A 22,342-nucleotide genomic window follows, 5' to 3' on the forward strand; every position below is an offset into this window, starting at 1 on the left:
AAAAAAAAGAATAGCTTAATTCATTGTTCTTTTTATATTTGGGCATTTTTCCACTGCAGGTAGATTCACATCTGTGGGCATCTCTGGTGTTCATCTGTGAAATTGATATTACATGAGAGAAGCAGTGACAGGGGAGAAATTTCCCCTTCCAGAGAAGCATTTCCAAGGACTGGTTTACTGCTCTTGCTGATTCAGTGCTAGTCTTGAAACTCAGATGACTTGTTGCTTCTTGTGTGGCAGCTGGGCTCTGACATGGGAGCTTGGCTGAGAAGCCAGAAGTTCATCAGTAGAGGATGCGGATCAAAAGGGCAGACTTGGCGATAAAAAGCTACAGTTAAATAGCCTATGGTTAGATAATTGCAAATGATGTGAATCAATTCCTCAGTAACTGATGAATTACTGATAATCTTGTCCACCCTTTTAACTCTAGGTTTTCTCAGTCATGAGGTTAGCATAAATCACGTGTAACACTAGAGGCCCCAAAATGAAGAGTTAGTGTGTAGGATGGAGGAAGTCTGTAGACAAAGCTATGTGTTACTAACTCTGTCCCTGCACTGTCATTACAACATGCATACACTCCATACCAGCTCGGCAAAATAGCTGAACAGCTAATTTTAATAGAAGAAACACATTAAATATGATAAAGGCATAGAAGGTTTTATGAACATGTTCTAAGTATTGAAACAGTGGAATGTCTTCTTACATGTATTCTACAGGTCCTTTTTTAAACTCCACCTAAAATGTAGGTAGAATTAACCAACCAGCCAGCCAACCAAAAGGCATCCCACAAGAGAAGTGAGATACATGAGAAATGTTTTGACCAGCAAAGTAGCAACTGTTTATGCTGTTCACATGCTTCAATACCTCATTTGCCTTAAAAATGAGTTAGAAGCCCAGCTGATATAATTGAGAGTCTAGTGCTAAGACAAATGTTTCAGACCTGGGGGTGTAATCCAAAAAGCAGGATACTTCTGCGGCTTCATAATGGATTCCTAATAATATCTTAGGAATGCAAAGGTAATAAAATCTAATAAAATCTAAGCAACTGAAAAAAATATTCCTCTGTTAGATTTACCTGAAGATTGCAGCTACATCCCTTTGATTGTAACCTGTTTGCAGTTTTGCAGGTAACAACCTGACCATAAATCTTGCTTAATAAAGCTTGTTTATTTTATCATTGGGCTTGTCCTGTGCAGGACGGAAGGTGAGTGGGGGTGAGGATGAAAATGCATAAACTATGTCATTTGAGGGAGTGAATCTGAGTAACATAAGGAGTAATGCCTATCCTACAGCACACTAGAGCCTGCCTTACCTTGGCGTGAAATTCCCTCTGCCTGATAAAGGTTAAGGCACCTCTTCCTAAGGGAGCAGGCAGAAAAACAAACCAACCAACCAAAAACTCTGCCCTGTTCTTAGTAGACCTCCACGGGGTTCAAATATTAAAAAAAAAAATATTCTTCAAAATTGAGACCAGATGGTCATCCATATGCCTGTAGTTACATGCATGTTATTTTCAACTAGTAGGTTATATAAACTCTCTCAATTTGCCTTTTCTCCAAGAGAAAAATGAAGCAAAAAACCCCATTTAAACCCACTGTACAGCCATGTGTACAATGGCTGGCACATAACCAGGAGCTGGTGGCTGGGTACTGGATGACATTAGCTCCTGGATCAGCATGCAGTTGATGCTAAGACTTGAGTAAGCTAGGCTCAGGAGCCCTGACTTTAAAGCAAGGGGCATTACTGTCGCCCTCCCTCCACAAGGCTTCCCACAGGTAGGATAAGAAGGATGATGTGCAAGGCAGGGACAAAAGGAAGGCAAGAGAGTGACTTTGTGAAATATGACCAGAGTTTCTGCCAAGCGGGGGCACCATAAAATAATACAGGAAAAAAAAAAAAAAAAGAGATCCATGACCTTCCACATCCATAAAGATCAAACACTTGAAGAATTCTGCCTTGTTCCCTTAACCTATAGGCAAAAACAATTGTCCCCTTTCAGCCGCCTCAGTTACTCTTTTCTCTCCCCAAAGATTAAATATCAGCTCCCTGTGCCTATGTGCTGATACGTCAGTGTTTAAGACAACATGTTATATAGGATAATATTGTGGATATATCTTTAGTGAACCTAAAAACTAAGAAAAGCCGATTTCCCTACTGGAAAAGATTAATTGCCTGAGACATCTTTAAAGATACATTTTTAAGGTCTACCTTTTTACTTTCATTTCCTGGAATGCTGGGTTCATTAAATTTCAGAGGTGACACATACTGTACCTTACTGTGACTATAAAAATAAAGAAGCTATTCATAGGTACTGCACAGACATAACATACTGTGCCAATGTCTATCATGAACAACTCCTGGGTCTTTTTCAGTCTGATTTTCTCTTTTGTTGATCATACTGCTTCATAAAGTCTTTTTTTTCCATTAAAATAAAAAATCCAAACTGCTGTGCACTTTAAGTTTGAGTGACAGCTCATGTACTGGAACAGACTAAAGGTGCAAAAAGCCTGATGTGGAACAGATAGTAATGGACGATTAAGAAATTACTTTAAAAATGGAGAATGAAATTATTGGAGATTTGCTGACTTCCTGAGCCAAAGCCTATTTCTGCACCATCCTCTTTAATAGTCCCTGCTGGACTCATCCTTCAGGAAGATCCTTGTACTTTTTAAAAACTATTTATACTTCTTATCTCCACAGCATCCTGTGGCAATGAGTTTCACATTTAATTTTGCGATTGGGGGGATGAGGAGGGGAGTTTCTTCTGTCTTGTTTTTAGCTTGTTGCCTAATAATTTTGCGGGGACCTTCCCAGTTCTTGTATTACAAGAAGCAGCAATAAACCCTCTTTACCCTATTGCTTAAGGGTCCCAGACTAGTTACTTTCTCTACAGAAGGAGATGCTTCTTGCATATCTATAGATACACATAGGTATAGCGAGCATATTAGCCGTGGATGACTCAATTTTTCTGCTATGGCATGAAAATAACAATTCATCCTTTATTAATATTTAATTTTCCTCTCACTGGGCTCAAACTATTACTGTTACTACTGCTACTACTACTACTATTGGTGTTATTTTTATCATTAGCATTTTTTCAGATGCTGTGCTCATTAGTGTTCTCATCTGGGCAGCGAGAAAACTATAACATGCAGGACAATTTGATGGTCTTTATAAGAGGTTTCATATAGAGCCCCTCAGCTAGCACAGCCTGCATAAAATGCAGTGTTAAAAGAGACTAGCAGCTTAGTATCACGGGAGAAGAAGGACCGGGTGTTGTCTGGGTCAAAGCTTTTCTCCCTGAACTCCAGATAAAGGGTTCCAGGCTGTAACACTCTTATCCTGGTATAAGTCTTGCAGACACTTGGCTTTTCTGTTTTGCTGTTCCTGTGATATTCACCTTATTTTTATTATTTAGTAAGTAGATTGCCTAGAAGGCCTTTGAAAATCCTCCCTGAAACTTTTAAAATATTTGCGGACATCTTGAAGTCTTTTCTACTTGGGATCATCTACCTCTTTTTTGATGTGCTCTGATTATTTTCATCCGTTCAGTTTCTGTTTTCCAGAGACCATGCTCTGCTTTGGCAAACCTTGCTCCTGTGTGAGGCCCTTTGACTGCATTCCATTTGTGCTGCAAAATCTCTGGAGAGGCTGAGAGCAGATGAATGCCTTGCCCTTCTCCTCTACACATCTCAAAACATTTAACAAAGAAGGTCAGTATCATTTATTCCCTTTCAGTAGATAAGGAAAGTGAAATATAGAAAGGGCAAATGACTAGTCTCACTCACCAAGGAAATCAATAGCGTAGCCAATGCCAGATCTTAGACCCAGACACTAGTTCTAGTTGCTGAGCCCGTGCTGGCGGGGGGAACGTAATCCCGAGTTTTTGACAGGATTTGTCAAAATTGCAGACAATGGCTGTTGGGTTTTGCAAAGGATTTTAGGATTTTGATGTTTGGCTTTCTTCCAAATTGGAACACATTTGAAAATTCACCAAGAAGAAAAAGAAGTACTTTTTTCCTTCTGTTTTGAAATGTTTCATGTCAACAGAACTAAAGGGTTTTTTGTTTTGATAGGGACTCTGAAAAGTTGCCTTTTATTGCAATACATGATAACCTCAAATAATAAACCTAAGGCAAGTGGAAGGGGGTAATTTAAAAATTAAAAACCCAAATGCATGGTTTATTTGGATGTCCTGACTGTTCTGCCTCCTTCAGAAAAATCTCTATTGAGAGATTTAAAAAAAAAAAAAATTGGGCAAAATGAGCTGACATCATATGCCGCTTGTGTTTCAATGGCATCACGCATTGGTTAGCATATGATTCCACTGTGATTTATCACTTGATCTTTAGCTGTTGTACTTAGGTATGGAAAAAAATGTGAAATTACACAGTGGACAGATGTAATTACAGATTCTCTTTCCTGCTTTCCTAGCAAGCTACATTGCCATGACCAGGAGCAACAGAGCATTGCTTAATAGTACTGGACGAACAGGGGTTTCTCATTGCAGGGTCTATGAAATGGGAACGTGTGTGCTTTCCAGGGTGCAATATGCCAGTAGCTGGCAATACAAGTTGCAGTTACAACTTTCTAACCTGATTCCAGCTAGGAGGGAGGACTGCTAACTTCCCAAAGTCATATGCTATTCATCCACAGCCACCCCTCTGCAGTTGGGTAACTTTTCTCAGCTAGACTGCTTTACTTTGTGCTCATTACAATTCTGAGTTGGTTTGATATCCACATGCTAACAAACCAATCTTGTCACAATTCCTCTCTCAAATACAATTGAAACTGAACCGAAGGAGTGTGCTTTATCTGGTTAATTTAGCTAGAGAGATATTACATTTCATAATAAAGAATCCCTAAGGACATGTGATTTGGTTTAATTTTCACCTGGCGTTTGTCACTGTGTGTACTCCAAATTTCGTTAGTATCTATAAACGTAACAGCAGGTACTTGGACCTTACAAAGATTTCTGGAGCCAGATCCAGAGAGAGACGCAAAGTAATGGAATGGCAGAAATCCAGGTTCTAAAATAAATGTAATCTGTCTACTGCTAATGAGAAACAAAACACCAGCTTCAAACTCTTCCAGAGGATGAAACCATCACTTGAGTGTCTGATTGCATGAGGAATTTAAGTCCACACAATTGCATTTGGAATAACTTACAACATTTCTGAATGACACGTATTGAAATGAAGGCACTTACAGTCTGCTCACATAGTTTTTTTGTATTATACTAGCAACCAGGAAGCCCAGTGAGATCAGAGCCCTGCCACATTGGTGCTGCACAGACATCCCTTCCCCGACACAGTTGCTTTCAGAAAAATAATGTGGGAGGGGGAAAAGTGATGAAACACTTGTATTTGGTGATGAAACAAATCGATTAAAAGTTACTGGCAAGCCAGGATATAAAATAAGGACTCCTGGATCTCTGCATAGTAGATGCTGCTACTTCCTTCAGCACGGTACAATATTTGCACTGAAAAACAGCCTATATTCTAAAATTGGGTCCCTTGTAAATGGTCCCTTCTCCTCTGTCCCAGTGAGGATACTGAGAGAAGCACAGAAAGCAAGGATTAAGTTGTTTATGTTTTGAGAAGTGGCATTGGAAGATCCCACTCATTTCCTTTTGAGACTGAAATTATTAATGCAACCTAGGCTTGGTTTGGATGAAATCTGAAAGGACAGCATTCCAGGAGCAAATAAATCTCACAGGGGAAAGACACCCTGACAGGTCATTTTGTCCGTGAAAGCTATCAGCCTTATTGTAATGCTGAGTAACAAGGAGAGAAAGATACAAAAAAGCCTTAAAAGGAAAACTTAGCATGTTTAAGAAGTATCAGTTTCTCTGGATTGGAAAGAATTGTTTGTGGAATTGATGTTAATTCCAGTGAGAAGAACAATTTTTAAGGGATTCAGGCTTAACATTCAGGCTACAGAAATGTATATCTGCAATCTATAGAAGGAGCTAGCGCACAAAGGAGAACCCCAACAAAGCAGGAAGAAGATAAAGCAGCATCTGGTATGGATGTTATTACCAAAATAGCTGTTAATAGGAAAATTGCATTATTATTATTGTAAATTAACATCAGGGAGCAACAAGGAAGGGGGAGTCTTATGAAAAATATGATACTGAACATCCAGGAAATAAGTGTACTGCGTAAAGGGAAATAAGATTCTCCTTACACTTCCATATGTCAAGTCTGAATTTGCTGAATTAAAGAATAAATAGTTTTAAGCCATTTATGATACTTGCATCCTTGACCAGATTTATCCTGCCTTGGTTCAGGTACTGAATAGAATTGCCTAATTTAGGAGCTCATCCCTTGGTCAGTGGAAGATGTTATGCATTTTTAGAGGTCTCTTCAGCCATGAAGATCTCAGCTATCCTAGGGAATTTCATATTTCTTGATAGACAATCTCTTGATTGAATTTAGAAAGACACTAAAGCATCCACAGTCCTAACTCATCTTAGTCTCTGAAGTTAGGAAAGGTGGATTCTCTTACTTCACTTACTAGTGAATGTCAGAAATGGCTCCTCCAGACAGTAAATTTATCTGAACTTTCTTAATGTCTCTTACACCCAAACCCACTGAGGGTCTCAGACCCTTAGATGAGAAGTTCAGTCTTAGACATGTAATATTTAGAGGCTTAGGTAATTTTATTCTTTTATTTGGGTTATATGAAAAATGTAGCTTTAGAGAGAAAATAGTCTGGCATAGAGCATTTTTAAGATAGCTGTAAAACGGTTGCCATGTTGGACAACAGCTTAAAACCAAGTCTTTGCTGAAAATAACTATTGTTATTACTTAGACTAAGTCAGTGGAATACAGAAAAGAGATGTGGCAGGGTAAATCCAGGGCAACATCTAACTTCAGGTGCTCCAACTCAGCCTGTATATTATGAAACAAGGCTTCATAGGTGGTCATTAGAATCAGTCACGTAGTTGAATCTGGTGGATACTATAGCGTAGTAACACCTGTAGAAATCCAGAATGGCAAAGCCAAGGGTAAGAGGGATCTCCTGTGATAGCGGAAACTGCACTGGTTGACCCTAGAACTCACAGTTAATTTCAAGTGAGTATCTGCACTACCTAATATCGTTAATTGCAACTTTAATTGACTACGAAACATACATTCTTGGCTCATAAACCCCAAAAGAGTTTATTTGTAGTGCGTGTAAGTGAAGGCCAAGCGACTGCCTTGGATGCAGATGTTTCCACTGTAGGAATATGTACTTGGTTAGATGAATCCTATTCAAATAGTCATAGCTGCAGACCTGAACCCTATTTTTCCAAGTGCTGTGCAAAAACATAACAAAATCCCCATCCAAAAGCACGTGCAAACAAAGATTGGACAACAAAAGAGAAGGAGATAAGAAAAGGAACTCAGGAGAAGGAAATTATAACAAGACCACTGTTGTAAACGATAAGGCTTGGTGTACCTGAGGGCTAATTCTTGTCCTGTTTGGAGGTATTTTGTAGGTCGCACAGCAAAGAAAAGAATAAGGAAGAATTTGAAACTCAGTAATGAAACAGCTGTGCAGATGCTTCAAACATTCTTCCCAAATGTGCTAAGCATTATGGGAGAAAGTTTGGAGTTTCTAACCTGAGAACTTGTAAGTAATGGAAGTTTTTATTTATGGTCCAATGAAAGGTCCATACCTTACTAGGAGAGATTATGGAGAGTATAGAAATGGGCACTGGCAATCTCTGAAAGTAAACTTGCAGTTGTATTGATGCCAGTGTAAGAGCAATGTATCTTAGCCTCTAATCAATGCGATTTATTGAAGAAAAATCTGTGATAAGTAGGAAGGAATAGGAAATATCTGGCTTCATTTTTGTTATATATTTTTTGCTTTCTTTTATATGATTGTGTTTTAATAGCTTAAAGATGTCCCTGTGGAGATGGGCAACACTGTCATTTGGCCAATACTGGCTTTTTTGCAGTGAAGATGAATTCATTGTGCAAGGCACTGTGCAAACAGACCAAAAAGATGATCTCTGACAAAGAAGCAACCGATCACATAAATGCCTCATTATGCATTGATTGAATGCTATTTTCATACATTATAATAAAGCTGTGACCATTAACACCAGGTGAAGTTTAGTGTGCATATTTTAACTGAGCTTTTGGATGTCTTCATTACTTTTTCCTATCCTTTATGATTTTAATGCAAACCAGCTTGTTCAATTTAAATGAAACAAATTTTAACAGATGGCTAAGCAGACCCCACATTTCTTTATAATTTCATGAAGAATATAGATGCAGAAATGTTGTCCACAGGCACGTCTGTGTTAAATTGAGGTAAACTCATTAAAACTCATTCTATTAAGCTAGTCAGATTTTCACAATAAGCTAATGTGAGAAAAACAATTTTAAATGATGAAGTGATAGTACGCGGATCTTGAAATTATGTGCTGTGTCCTTCAGGAGGTGGTCAAAGCATATGGAAGAGCAAAGAAAATCGAGGGACCCTATATTTAGATTTCTCACTTGAATTAAAAGATATCCAGATCTGTATTATAGAATCATAGAATCAGAGAATTGTTTAGGTTGGAAAAGACCTTTAAGATTGAGTCCCACCATTAACCTAGCTCTGCCAAGTCCACCATTAAGCCATGTCCTTACACGCCACATCTACACGTCTTTTAAATACCTCCAGGGATGGTGATTCCACCACTACCCTGGGCAGCCTCTTCCAATGCTTGGTAACCCTTCTCGTGAGGAAATTTTTCCTAATATCCAATCTAAACCTTCCCTGGCACAACTTGAGGCCATTTCCTCTTGTCCTATCACTTGTTACTTGGGAAAAGAGACCAACACCCACCTCGCTACAACCTCCTTTCAGGTAGTTGTAGAGAGCAATAAGGTCTCCCCTGAGCCTCCTTTTCTCCAGGCTAAACAATCCTAGTTCCCTCCACTGCTTCTCATAAGACTCGTGCTCTAGACCCTTCACCAGCTTCGTTGCCCTTCTTTGGACATGCTCCAGCACCTCAATGTCTTTCTGGTAGTGAGGGGCCCAAAACTCAACACAGTATTCAAGGTGCTGAGTGCTGAGTACAGGGGGATGATTGCTTCCCTAGTCCTGCTGGCCACACTATTTCTGATACAAGCCAGGATGCTATTGGCCTCCTTGGCCACCTGGGCACACTGCTGGCTCATATTCAGCCGGCTGTCAACCAACACCCCCAGGTCCTTTTCCGCCGGGCAGCTTTCCAGCCACTCTTCCCCAAGCCTGTAGCGTTGCATGGGGTTGTTGTGACCCAAGTGCAGGACCCGGCACTTAGCCTTATTGAACCTCATACAGTTGGCCTCGGCCCATCGATCCAGCCTGTCCAGATCCCTCTGTAGAGCCTTCCTACCCTCAAATGTATCAACACTCCCGCCCAACTTGGTGTCATCTGCAAACTTACTGAGGGCGCACTCAATCCCTTGTCCAGATCGTTGATAAAGATATTAAACAGAACTGGCCCCAACAGTGAGCCCTGGGGAACACTACTTGTGACCTGCCACCAACTGGATTTAACTCCATTCACCACCACTCTTTGGGCCCGGCCATCCAGCCAGTTTTTTACCCAGCAAAGAGTACATCTGTCCAAGCCATGAGCAGCCAGTTTCTCCAGGAGAATGCTGTGGGAAATGGTGTCAAAGACTTTTCTAAAGTCCAGGTAAACAACATCCACAGTCTTTCCCTCATCCACTAAGCGGGTCACCTTGTCATAGCAGGAGATCAGGTTAGTCAAGCAGGACCTGCTTTTCCTAAACCTATGCTGACTGGGCCTCATCACCTGGTTGTCCTGTATGTGCCACATGATGGCACTCAAGATGAACTGTTCAATAACCTTCCCCAGCACCGAGGTCAAACTGACAGGCCTGTAGTTCCCTGGCTCCTCCTTCAGGCCCTTCTTGTAGATGGGTGTCATATTTGCTAACCTCCACTCAACTGGGACCTCCCCGGTTAGCCAGGACTGCTGATAAATGATTGAAAGTGGCTTGGTGAGCACTTCTGCCAGCTCCCTCAGTACCCTTGGGTGGATCCCATCTGGCCCCATAGACTTGTGTGTGTCTAAGTGGTGGAGCAGGTCACTAACCATTTCCCCTGGGATTATGGGGGCTTCATTCTGCTCCCCATCCCTGCCTTCCAGCTCAGGGGGCTAGGTACCCGGAGAACAACTGGTCTTACTATTAAAGACTGAGGCAAAGAAGGCATTAAGTCCCTCAGCCTTTTCCTCATCCTTTGTCAATATGATTCCCCCCACATCCAATAAAGGACAGAGATTCTCCTTAGCCCTCCTTTTGTTGCTAATGTATTTATAGAAACATTTTTTATTGTCTTTTAGGGCAGTAGCCAGATTAAGTTCTAGCTGGGCTTTGGCCCTTCTAATTTTCTCCCTGCATAACGTCATGACATCCTTGTAGTCCTCCTGAGTGGCCTGCCCTTTCTTCCAAAGGTCATAAACTCTCCTTTTTTTTCTGAGTTCCAGCCAAAGCTCTCTGCTCAGCCAGGCCGGTCTTCTTCCCCACCGGCTTGTCTTTCAGCACATGGGGACAGCCTGCTCCTCTGCCTTTAAGATTTCCTTCTTGAAGAAAGTCCAGCCTTCCTGGACTCCTTTGCCCTTCAGGACTGCCTCCCAAGGGACTCTGTCAACCAGGCTCCTAAACAGGCCAAAGTCTGCCCTCTGGAAGTCCAAGGTGGCAGTTCTGCTGACCCCCCTCCTTACTTCTGCAAGAATTGAAAACTCTATCATTCCATGGTCACTATGCCCAAGACAGCCTCCAGCTGTCACATCACCCACAAGTTCTTCTCTGTTCACAAACAACAGGTCCAGCAGGGCGCCTTCCCTAGTTGGCTCACTCACCAGCTGTGTCAGGAAGTTAACTTCTACACACTCCAGGAACCTCCTAGACTGTTTACTCTGTTGTACTGTATTTCCAGCAGACATCAGGTAAGTTGAAGTCCCCCACAAGAACAAAGGCTAGTGATTGTGAGACTTCTCCCAGCTGCTTATACAATATTTCGTCTGGCTCTTCATCTTGGTTGGGTGGTCTATAACAGACTCCCACCATGATATCTGCCTTGTTGGCCTTCCCCTTGGTTCTTACCCACAAACACTCAACTCTGTCGTCACCATCATTAAACTCTAGACAGTCAAAACACTTCCTAACATACAGGGCTACCCCACCACCTCTCCTTCCTTGCCTATCCCCTCCGAAGAGTTTATAGCCATCCATTGCAGCACTCCAGTTGTGCAAGTCATCCCACCATGTTTCCATGATGGCAACTATATCATAGTTTTCCCGCTGCACAATGGCTTCCAGCTCCTCCTGTTTTTTGCCCATCCTGCGTGCATTGGTGTAGATGCACTTCAGTTGGGCTATTGATCCCACCACCTTTTTGGGGGGAGAAGCTCTAATTCCTATGTGACCATTCTGAGGCACTTCTGTGGTTTCTAACACATCAATAACCCTTGCGACTTTGCTGCTGCATGGATTTCCATCCCCTACCTCCACTGAGACGGCAGACTGAAGGACCTCCCTAGCACACCTTCCCTCAAACATTGGCATGCCGCCCCCAGGCTTATCTCTAGCGAGCCTGGTTTTATCCCTTTCCCCCTTCAAATCTAGTTTAAAGCTCTTTCAATGAGCCATGCTAACTCCTGTGCAAAGATTCTTTTCCCCCTTTGAGACAGGTATATCATGTCTGTCGCCAGCAGGCCTGGTGTCGTGTAAACCAACCCATGATCAAAAAACTCAAAATTCTGCTGGTGACACCAGGCTCGGAGCCAGGTATTGCTCTGCTGGCTCTTCCTGTTTCTTCCCTCATCATTCCCTGCAACTGGAAGGATAGAGGAGAACACTACTTGTGCTCCTGATCCCTTAACCAGTCGTCCCAAGGCCCTGAAGTCTCTCTTGATTGCCCTCAGACTTGTTGCAACTTCATCACTGCCTACCTGAAAAATCAACAATGGATAATAATCTGAGGGCCATACCAGGGTGGGAAGCTTTCTCTTCACATCTTTAACCTGGGCTGCAGGGAGGCAGCAGACTTCCCTAAGAAGTGGGTCCTGGCTGCATATTGGGCCTTCTGTTCCCTTCAGAAGGGAGTCTCCTATGACAATGACCCATCTTTTTTTCTTTATGGAACCAGTTTTGACGCAGGGCATAGGCCGACTTGACCTCGGTGACATGTCCAAGCTAGATGAACCGTCGTCCTCGTTGTTCGGTTCCACTTGCAGCACCTCATACCTATTATGCAAGGGCACCTGGGAAGGTGGGGCAGTCACAGAGGAGACGCGCCTGCTGCGCCGGGCAGGAACTTGTTGCCATTGCCCGCTATCCCTGAAGTCACTGCATTCAGCCAGGAGAGGAGAGGATAGGGAATCCTCCGCATCATGCGTCCTGTCTGCCTGTCGGGCCTGTCTCAGGGGAGATAGGGTGCGATTCCAGTACTCTCTCTCTCTCCCGCACTCCCTGATACTCCTCAACCTACTCACCTCCTACCTGGAGCTCTGTCACTAAGCGGAGGAGTTCCTCTACCTGGGCGCAGCTCCCACAGGGGTGCTCACTGCTGCCGTCCGGTACTGGCATAAGAGCAGGGTACACCCCGCAGCCTGACACCTGGGTGGCAGCGTGTTCCCACCGCGGCTCTGTCTGGGCAGCTGCCTCAGTCCTGGCGGGTGCAGAGCTTAGAGAGGCCATGGCTTTCTGCCAGGTGGATACCATTGCTCCCTGGTCAAGATGGCAGAGCTTCAGCACCCTTCCTGTACGCCCTTCTGTGCAAACTGCCATGCAAACTGCCGCCCCATGCCCTTGCTGACACGCCACGCCCTGTTTGCTGTGCTCCTGGTCGCTAGCGCTCCCCAGGGGCTTCTTTTATATGTGGGGGGGCTTGGCCGCCATTGCTTCTGGCCTTGTCCCGGTCCCATCTGCTGCTGTCACACGAGCTGCAGGCTCCTGGCGGCTCCCTCGGCTCCCCCGGGGGTTCCCCCAGTTCAGGAAATCCCCCTGTGCACTGCACTGGAGTGCTCTGCTGTGGATCCTGCCGACACTGGAGCTGCTCGCCTTGGCGACTGAGGCTCTATGTGTTTAATTATTGCTATTGTGTTTAATTCTTATTCATATGTGGCTTTTTCCCCCACAATGTTCTGTTCAGACTGGAAGCTGTTCTGGTCAGAGAAAAACCCTTTTAATGGTATATTTCCAGTCAGAGGGATACATGACATTTACCAAAATTCTCACAAATGGACTTGGTCTCATAAATGTCTTAGCCCAGCTGATTACCCATTAGGAATGAAGTACAGTCCTGTAAGCTGCTGTTTCATAGACAGTTAGCTTGAAACCCAAAACTTAGCTCCAGCCTTGTGCTGCTGGGCTCAGGTTCCACTTTACTCTGAAACAGTCAGGAATAAGCAACGCTTAAAATGCAATTCTATGTGAGGACCACTAGACCTGGTTTGGATGCAGCAGCAGCTTCCTATGTGTCTCACTCCCTGTTTCTCATCGTTCCCACTTCTGGGATTGCTCCCATCCTGGAAGGAGTTTCCTGACCTCACACTGAGAAAGTGACACATAGAGATGAGGCCAGGAGATAATCCACTTCACTGATGCAGAACAAAGATACTCACCAAGATACCACTGCACAGCAACAGGCAATTAATCTAGTTCAGAAAGAGTAGATCCATCGATAGCTATTAAACACCCAATGGTCTGGTCACATATTCCGGCTTAGGAATTCTCTAATCAGGCCTTCAGTTTACCTAAAGCTTTTATTATGAGTTGCTGTCTATATTCAGATATGGGGTAGTTACATCACGGTCACTATTACCCCATGGTGATGGAAGATGAGACCCTGTCCCATAGAAGGGATCGAGGCAGGTCTGTGTGTAGCACACTGGTTACCAAAGAGTTGCCATAGCGAATAGTCTTGATTTTTCACTTGTTATCATCAAGCTTGCCTGAAAATGGACCATGCCTTGGCAGCTGGTGAGCTCGCTTTGAGACAGCACTGCTGCGCAGCTGCAGCTTGGGATGAAAGCAGTCCTTGAGTTACCTCATTCCCCCCATTTCTGTGAGGCAGCCCAGGGCAGGGTAGCAGCATCTCTTGCACTGTAAGGGAATTGTCCCTTAGTTTAGAGCTTTTATATGTCTTCTGTAAGCTCTTCTAAGCAAAGCATGTCATACACAGTAATCTTAAAGCCTCTTTCCCCTTTCCTTAGATGCTGAAAATACAACAGGAGAAACAAAGACGGAAAAAGAGCAAGAGAGACAGCTGGAAAGTGCATTAGTCGGCCCTGATGACTCACCCAGCATTTCCACACTGCTGATATCATAGCTTGCCATAATAATACTAGAATGCCATTGCATGTTAGGGGAAGGACAATATCACTGGCTATCTCACTACAGCACAATCAGAATAATGAAATCCATATATACTCAGTGAAGGTTCCCAAAGCACTAAAAAGGCTGCAATTTCTCATTCTTTAGGGGAAAAAGAATAGTGGTTGCCCTTCAGTGAAAGAGATGCAATGCCAGAGGGGTTAAGGTGTCAGCCTCAGGCAGCAAAGTCCAGGTTGCATTCTTGATTTGCACCAAAAGCTGTATCGGCAGTGATTTGAGCTGTGAATGGAAGAAATCCTGCTTCTTCAGCTTAGAGCTAGAGGTCATTGGGCATAAATTTTGGCTGCCTTAGCCCCATGTACCACCAGCTGCAACAGTTTTCAGGACTTATCTAGACAAGCCCAGGGGGTCTCCTCTGCTCTGGGAGAACATGATGGGATTTAGTGTAGTACAGCACTTCACCATCCCTTCTAAGGGGTAAAAGAAACTAACTGCCACTGGGATGGCTGAGGATGTGCAGCACAGGGATCATCTGATGCAGTGACTATAAGAGCAAGCCACTGCACTACATGGAAGTTCATTCCAGTCCCAAGTTCCTAACATCATTATCATAAATAATCTAATAACAACAACAACAATAATGTCTTCCCTACATTATTTTCTAGCTGCTTTTCAACAAGAAAATTCAGATCATTTTTTCACTGCTGCCTGTGTAAAAAACTTCTGTATTGGGTTTGCGTGGCAAGGTTTTGGTAGCAGGGGGTCTACAGGGGTGGCTTCTGTAAGAAGCTGCTAGAAGCTTCCCCTATGTCCGATAAAGTTAATGCCAGCGGGTTCCAAGACAGACCCGCCGCTGGCCAAGGCCGAGCCCATCAGCAACAGTGGTAGCGCCTCTGGGATAACAGATTTAAGAAAGGGAAAAGAAGTTACAGGGGAGTTGCAGTTGCAGCCAGAGAGAGAGCGGAGTGAGAATATGTGAGAGAAACAACTCTGCAGACACCAAGGTCAGTGAAGAAGGAGGGGGAGGAGGTGCTCCAGGCGCCGGAGCAGAGAGAGAGATTCCCCTGCAGCCTGTGGTGAAGACCATGGTGAGGCAGGCTGTCCCCCTGCAGCCCATGGAGGTCCACGGTGGAGCAGATATCCACCTGCAGCCCGTGGAGGACCCCACGCCGGAGCAGGTGGATGCCTGAAGGACGCTGTGACCCTGTGGGAAGCCCGCGCTGGAGCAGGCTCCTGGCAGGACCTGCGGACCCATGGCCCCGCGGAGAGAGGAGCCCACGCTGGAGCAGGTTTGCTGGCAGGACTTGTGACCCCGCGGGGGACCCACGCTGGAGCAGTCTGCTCCTGAAGGACTGCACCCCGTGGATGGGACCCATGCTGGAGCAGTTTGTGAAGAACTGTAGCCCATGGGAAGGACTCATGTTGGAGAAGTTCGTGAAGGACTGTCTCCCGTGGGAGGGACCCCACGCTGGAGCAGGGGAAGAGTGTGAGGAGTCCTCCCCCTGAGGAGGAAGGAGCGGCAGAAACAACATGTGATGAACTGACCCAAACCCCCATTCCCCGTCCCCCTGTGCCGCTCGGCGCAGGAGGAGGTAGAGAAAATCAGGAGTAAGTTAAGCCTGGGAAGAAGGGAGGGGTGTGGGGAAGGTGTTTTAAGATTTGGTTTTATTTCTCATTATCCTGCTCTGATTTGACTAGTAATAAATTAAACTAATTTTTCCCCAAGTCGAGTCTGTTTTGCCCGTGACGGTAATTGGTGAATGATCTCCCTGTCCTTATCTCGACCCTACGAGCCTTTCGTTTTATTTTCTCCCCCTGTCCAGCTGAGGAGGGGGAGTGATAGAGCGGCTTTGGTGGGCACCTGGCATCTAGCCAGGGTCAAGCCGCCACAACTTCTTATCTGAAGACAAGACAAAAAAGGCAATTTACCTCCATTTTTTTAATGAGTTTTTGATTTTAGAAAAGTCAAAGCAGTTTATTTGCATTTGTTGAATGAAACTGTGATTCTTTCATCTTAATCAGTTAAAAAATAAATTTCTAGCTCCCTTAGCACAGTGGTGCTTCATAGGTGATGCAATATGGACACCTCATGCTCTCATTCTGAGATACAGACTTAGCTGTCGTCCCGTGGTACGTCTGAAATCCTGCGGCACACACAGTCTATCACAGAGGTTTGTTAGGAGAGAGGTACCAGTGAAAATGCAGGAAAGAGTAAGGAAATCAGGAATCAGACCTCCACCACTAAACTCGTTCTGTGGCTAAGACAACTGCAAACTAAGTATTTTGATTTTGGTTAAAGTGACACTAATGAAGGAGTTTTTTCTTTATTGCGAATCATCATAGAAATTTTTTATTTGTTAGATCTTCTTTTATACTGAAACTTTGGTATCAAATCTATGAATAATTTACTGATGGAATATGGAAACCCTTTAAGACTCTGACTACTTTGCCAAAGGTGGCTTTTACAATTTCTTTCTCTTTTTTTTTTTTTAACATTTTTATTCTTTAATTTTACCCCTTGTTTAGCATTGCCTTTTGTCCTGTGTTCTGATCAAATCCAGCTGCAATTATTTGGGTAGCTTTTCATACACTTCAGCGGGCTCTGGATCTGCTGAGAGCCCCTGCTGCTCAGCGACTGCTCGGCGGCCGCCGTGAAGTGCAGAACTGGTCTCAGGCCTTTTCCCAAAGCCTGTGTTGTTTCTCAGGCAGCTGTAATTGCTTGCTAGCAGAGGGTCTCAGGAGCACAGCTAGACAGAAAAACTTCATCAGAACTCTTTTAATAATTTTCTAAATCTATGCCTAGCTGTTTTAGGGGGGTTTTTTGTAAATATCTAGAAGTCGTTAATAAAGTGACTGTAAAACACTGGTTATGAAAATCAGAAACTTCCTCTTTCCACTTTTTTGTGTGGAATTTTGTATTTTGATTCAAAAATAAGCTTTAAAAAGTTTTAAATATAAACTATTTAGCTTTCATTGTGAAAAAACCTTTGTTCCTGAAAATGCCTTTTTTATTATTTTTTCCAATAACTGAATTTTTGTTTCTCTTTTCTTTTTCTATTTTGGAGCAAAAAAGAATGGGGAATCACTGAATTTCTTGCAAGTCTGCTTATTCTTATGCACACCAACGTGCACAAAGGTCATACCTCGAAAGCCAGCTAAAACCCCATTCCTGATAGTAACTGAGATTTAATTGGAAAATGTTGTTTTTGAAATGCAGTTTTCTCATTCATTAATGGGCAAATGTAGTAGAACCACATGCATTAGGAATTCAAAAGATGAGTGTATGTCACAAGCCTTGCAGAACCAAGCTATTTATTCCAGTCTCTGCTGCATTTAGTGCTGCGGTTTCTTTCCTCATAAGGTGTATACTCAATAACCACCACCAGGACTGCGCAGTAGATGCAGCAAGGGACCTGGTTCAGGCTGTATGAGTAATGTGTGTGGGGAACAAAACAGAAAAGGTGAACGAGTGAAGGATGATTGATAGAAGACCTGGGATGTTTTATAATTAGAATTGCTTTATACTTAATGCAACACCGTCAATTATATATGTCCTGATGATCATCCTCTTCATTCTTATTTAGGCCTTAATGAGCATTATACTCAGTTTCAATTACTGACATACACAACCACTTTGTAACAACTTCCCCCAAGAAATGCAGGAGCATTAAAAACAGAGTAAGAAACATTTAAAATGGCAGGTCCTGAGCAATTATTCTGTGTTGCCTCTCCCAGAGTCAATATACATTTTCTTCGGCCTTAATAAGTCTCCTGTGAATGATTTTCAATCAAGATGGAGAAGGGGAAGACGGATGATGTAGCCTGGGGATCAGTGATCCATAGTGCAGAGATGAATCCAAGGGCACCTGGGAGGCACCCAGCCTGTCTGTCCTGATCCCCCTCTCATCTGCACTGATACCCATCAGAGTGCCCTGGGGGGTATCCTTGCCTGCACACCTTGCTTTTGTCCCTGTGGGATGGTGCCTTGTCCCAGTCTGCTGTCTGGATGTGGCCGAGGTGGACACCAACAGGCTAGGACCGTGCAAACAGCCAAAGTGTGCACCCACCCTGTGGCACTCCTGCCTCGTAGAGAAGAAAAATACAGCTAGCAAAGAAAATATAGCAGGATCTTTGAGTAGCAGCATCCTGCTCACACTGACTTTTTCCTGATGTGCTGAATTCTATCCCGAGGAAGCAAATAGAGACTGAAAGATTGTACTTGCATTTGACGTGGCATGGTGTACTTGGACCATGGCGACAGTGGGCAAGAAATTTCATCCTCTGAATCTCAGCTCCATGCCTAGAAAAGAAGACAGAATTTCCTACTGCACTGTGCCGCTGCAAAAGAAAAATTAATTAAAGATTGATTTTTCATTTGATACGACTTCATCAAAATGCTGGTGAAAAGAAAAAATAATGAAAGACCTTTAGCAGTTTCTGAAGATTTCGGGGAAAAAAAAGGAAAAGCAGCAATTGACCAGCTGAATAACTGATAATTACAATCTCGTATGCATTTTTCTGTCCAAATTTAAAATGATAATTGCTTTGGACAAGCAGTATCCTGCCAGGGAGTGAAAGACACCATTTTCGAGTTCTACACTTTGCAGGAAGCCAAAAAAAGATTTTATTTCTACAGAAAGATAAGCTCCGTTTTGGGTTATTTGTTTTGTGGTGTGTCACGCCCCCCTCCCCAACAATTGCCTTGAAGGAATGGCAAACAAAAAATCTTAACTACTTATAGAAATTTCACTGAAGTGAATGATAGTTTGTCTGCCAAATTTAGGCTAATTAATTTATCCATGTGATGCATGAAGCTTCTGAATATTGGGACACATACAATAAAAAGGCAACTATTGGCATTACCTAACATTAAGGGAGGAAATCACCTAAGTCCCTGACAGCAATGGTAACTACACTTATCCTCAACTCGCTATGTTACCTGCAGGAATGGAGTCTGTGGCCAATAAACGCACCTATGCATCCTGAGAGAGATTCTGATGTCTAATAGAGACTTACAGTGTCATGAAGAGAAATAACCTGGTATCTGTGAGATTCCGAAAATGCAGATCTCTTTTACTGAGGTTTGCATAAATGACCCCACTGGTTGATAGAGTTGGACAGCCTCCAGCCTATATTGACGCTCAGCTGATGTGTGGTAGCTCCTTGCGCAACAGAACTTGTTTATGTGTCTTTTTATTAATTGTCACACTTTTCTTCATTCAGATTTAACACTGCACTGCCACAGATTTGGATTTCTTTGATATTTTTAGAAGAGCACATTCTGAATGTTTAAAAAAAAAATACTTCAGTTGTGGATCTTTTGTGTTTTCCATGTAAGATGTTCCATACAGAAACAGAATAAAGTGCATATTACCAGACATTAAATAAGGCCATTTTTACATAGAGGTAAATTGCAGTGAGACAGAGAGTCTCTGATTATCCTTTTCTATTGAAAGCTTAATGCTGCTCAGAGAAAATAACAGCGAAGGGCTATAATAATTGCCGACAAGAAAATATATTCAGAGGAAATAATATGAAATATTGAAGGTGGTTAAACCAGGAGTAATGGTCTAAAACTAGGAAAAGAAAGAAATTAAAAGTGTGCATTAGGAAAAGCGTTCTAACATCTATGCCAATTAGGGAGGACATTAAGTGAGGTCAATGAAGCAGTAATGAAGAAGCTGTTAAAGGAAGAGAAGGTGGGTGTTCAGAGGACTAACGTAGTACCTACACATACATTGAAAAAGGGACCAGCACGCCCTTGCTTTTCCTCTCCAGCTAATCTGTCACCTCAAATAGGTAGAATTCCTCATCACCAACCTTAAATAACAGCAAGGTAGAGAGGACAATAAATATGGGAGCATCTATATCTCTTTTGTCCTCACTTCAGGACATTACTTGAATGCAAACTTCTTATGCACCTTCAGGGCTTTGGGATGATTGAGGGGACTCTGGCAGAAAAGGCTGTACAAGGGCTGTCACCTATAGGGACAGCTGTAGGACAGGGAAGGATAGCCAGCCCTTCCTGCCTCCATCTGTCCCACTGACACTTGCAGCAATGCTCCTCCCAGAGAAGCAGGTCTCAGCCTTGCCCTGCGCAGACGAGGACAGGATTTAAGGTCAGCCTCAAAGGGAACTACGGGTAATTCAGCCATTGGCAACTCAGAGACAAGCAGCGATCTGGAAATGCAGGGAGGGGTCAGGGAGTTCTCTGGATTTAAGCTTGTTTCTGACCTAATGCCTTAAGGGAACAGTAAATATAACTTTTATTATATAGCTTTCCAGCAAAGGGGCATTCTTTGAGGGGGAATAGACAATACCTTATCAAAGAATTAAAAAAAAACCCAAACCATCCTCAGTATGATCACTTTGTATTCTCACTTTCCAAAACGCTGGATAAATTTCTGCTATTGTCTGGGAGACATTTTTAGAGAGAAGTAATTAAAAAACTGAAAAATCACAGTCCCCTAATTTACAGAGTAACACATTAAAGATATTTAATATAAAAATATTTCATTCCCTTAACTCCAACAGCCTATTTTAGGGTTTTTTTAGATAACAAGACAAAAATAATAAAACATCTTTAATCCATAGTTATTCCTAAAAACCTTTCCCCCAAACTGGAAGGTTTCCCTTAAATAAAGGAGATATCCAGTGGGAAGACAATTGTGTGCTAATTCATTTTTCAGTTTCTTCATCCATATTTCTCATTTCAAGCTTTTTAATATCTTCTCATTCTTTTATTATTATCAACAAAGCCGGCAATGAGAAAAAAAAAAAGTGTTTCTTTTCTTTAAATATTTGCTGTAGCTTGTGTAATTACTGTGCTTGGCAAGAGCCATGAAGCACTATTGAATTTTCCAACCTATTTCTTTTGAAGAGTAAAATACTTCTGCCTCTCTCTTAAGAAACCTCCAGAGGAAGGCAGTAATAAATGTTGTTAAAAAAAAAAAGGCAATAAAATTAAGAGTATATAAATGTGAAAATGCAGCTGAGTGTTGAGAATCCAGATTTTACAAGATATTTGCACAAACAAGCCACTTCAAGGACCACAGTGTCTCAGCTGACCCAGATTCCCCTAGCTTCCAAGCCCACTTGTTTGGAAAATGTGCACAGCAAACACAACCTGTATAAAAGCCTTGGCTTTGCTGGAAGGAGGAACAAGAGAGAGGCTATTGAAAATCTCTCTGTTGCTTTCTCTTCCCTACTGAAATTACAAATAGATGACTACAGTAATAAGATCAAGCCTCTTGTTTAATTCAGAGCTTGATTAAGATGTAGATGAGTCTGTAGCAGCTTGTCCTTGTTCTGTCTATCACAATACGTAAGTTATTCTAGACTAAAGCTTTGGATCGCTCATGATGTTTTCAGCTAAATGTGTATTAGTGACATGGACGTGCTATTTGAGCTAATCAGTATAACCACATGGCAGTTATAGATCAGCCATCTAGTTGTGTTGCTATGTGTTGGAATATTGACTTTTATGGCACTTTTTTCACTGCATTGATAATGCTAAGTATGGGTGACACTTGCCCTCATTTTGCTGAATTTCTCTGTTCATGGAACTGACACATCTTGGAAAAAATTGTCAGCACAGAAGCACAGAGCAGCCTGAATAGTGGCACAGCAGCTGCTGCACATCCAAGGACCAGCTCAAAAGGAGCGAGAGGTCAGCCCGCTTCCACACTGTCTCAGGGCTTCACAGCCACGCTGGTACAAAGGCTGCTGGGTTCTTGCTGGTGCACTGATTTCAAACATGTATCAGAGATCCTTTGTACTTAAGCAGGCAAATGCACAAAAATCAATCGGATGCTTCTCTGACACAGGCTGTTTTCAAGCTCTATTGAAATTCATTCCTTCTACTGGGAGCAGGTTTGGGCATGCAGGTTAAAAAGTTCAAAAGTGCCCAAATGAATTAAGTATCTACGTCCCAGACACTTGCTATGAGAATTGATGGTCTTGTCCCTCCCTTGAAGGAGCCTGACTCTCCTTCCACCCTC

The sequence above is a fragment of the Gymnogyps californianus genome, chromosome 1, assembly GCF_018139145.2.
Source record: "Gymnogyps californianus isolate 813 chromosome 1, ASM1813914v2, whole genome shotgun sequence".
Taxonomy (NCBI): Eukaryota; Metazoa; Chordata; class Aves; order Accipitriformes; family Cathartidae; genus Gymnogyps; species Gymnogyps californianus.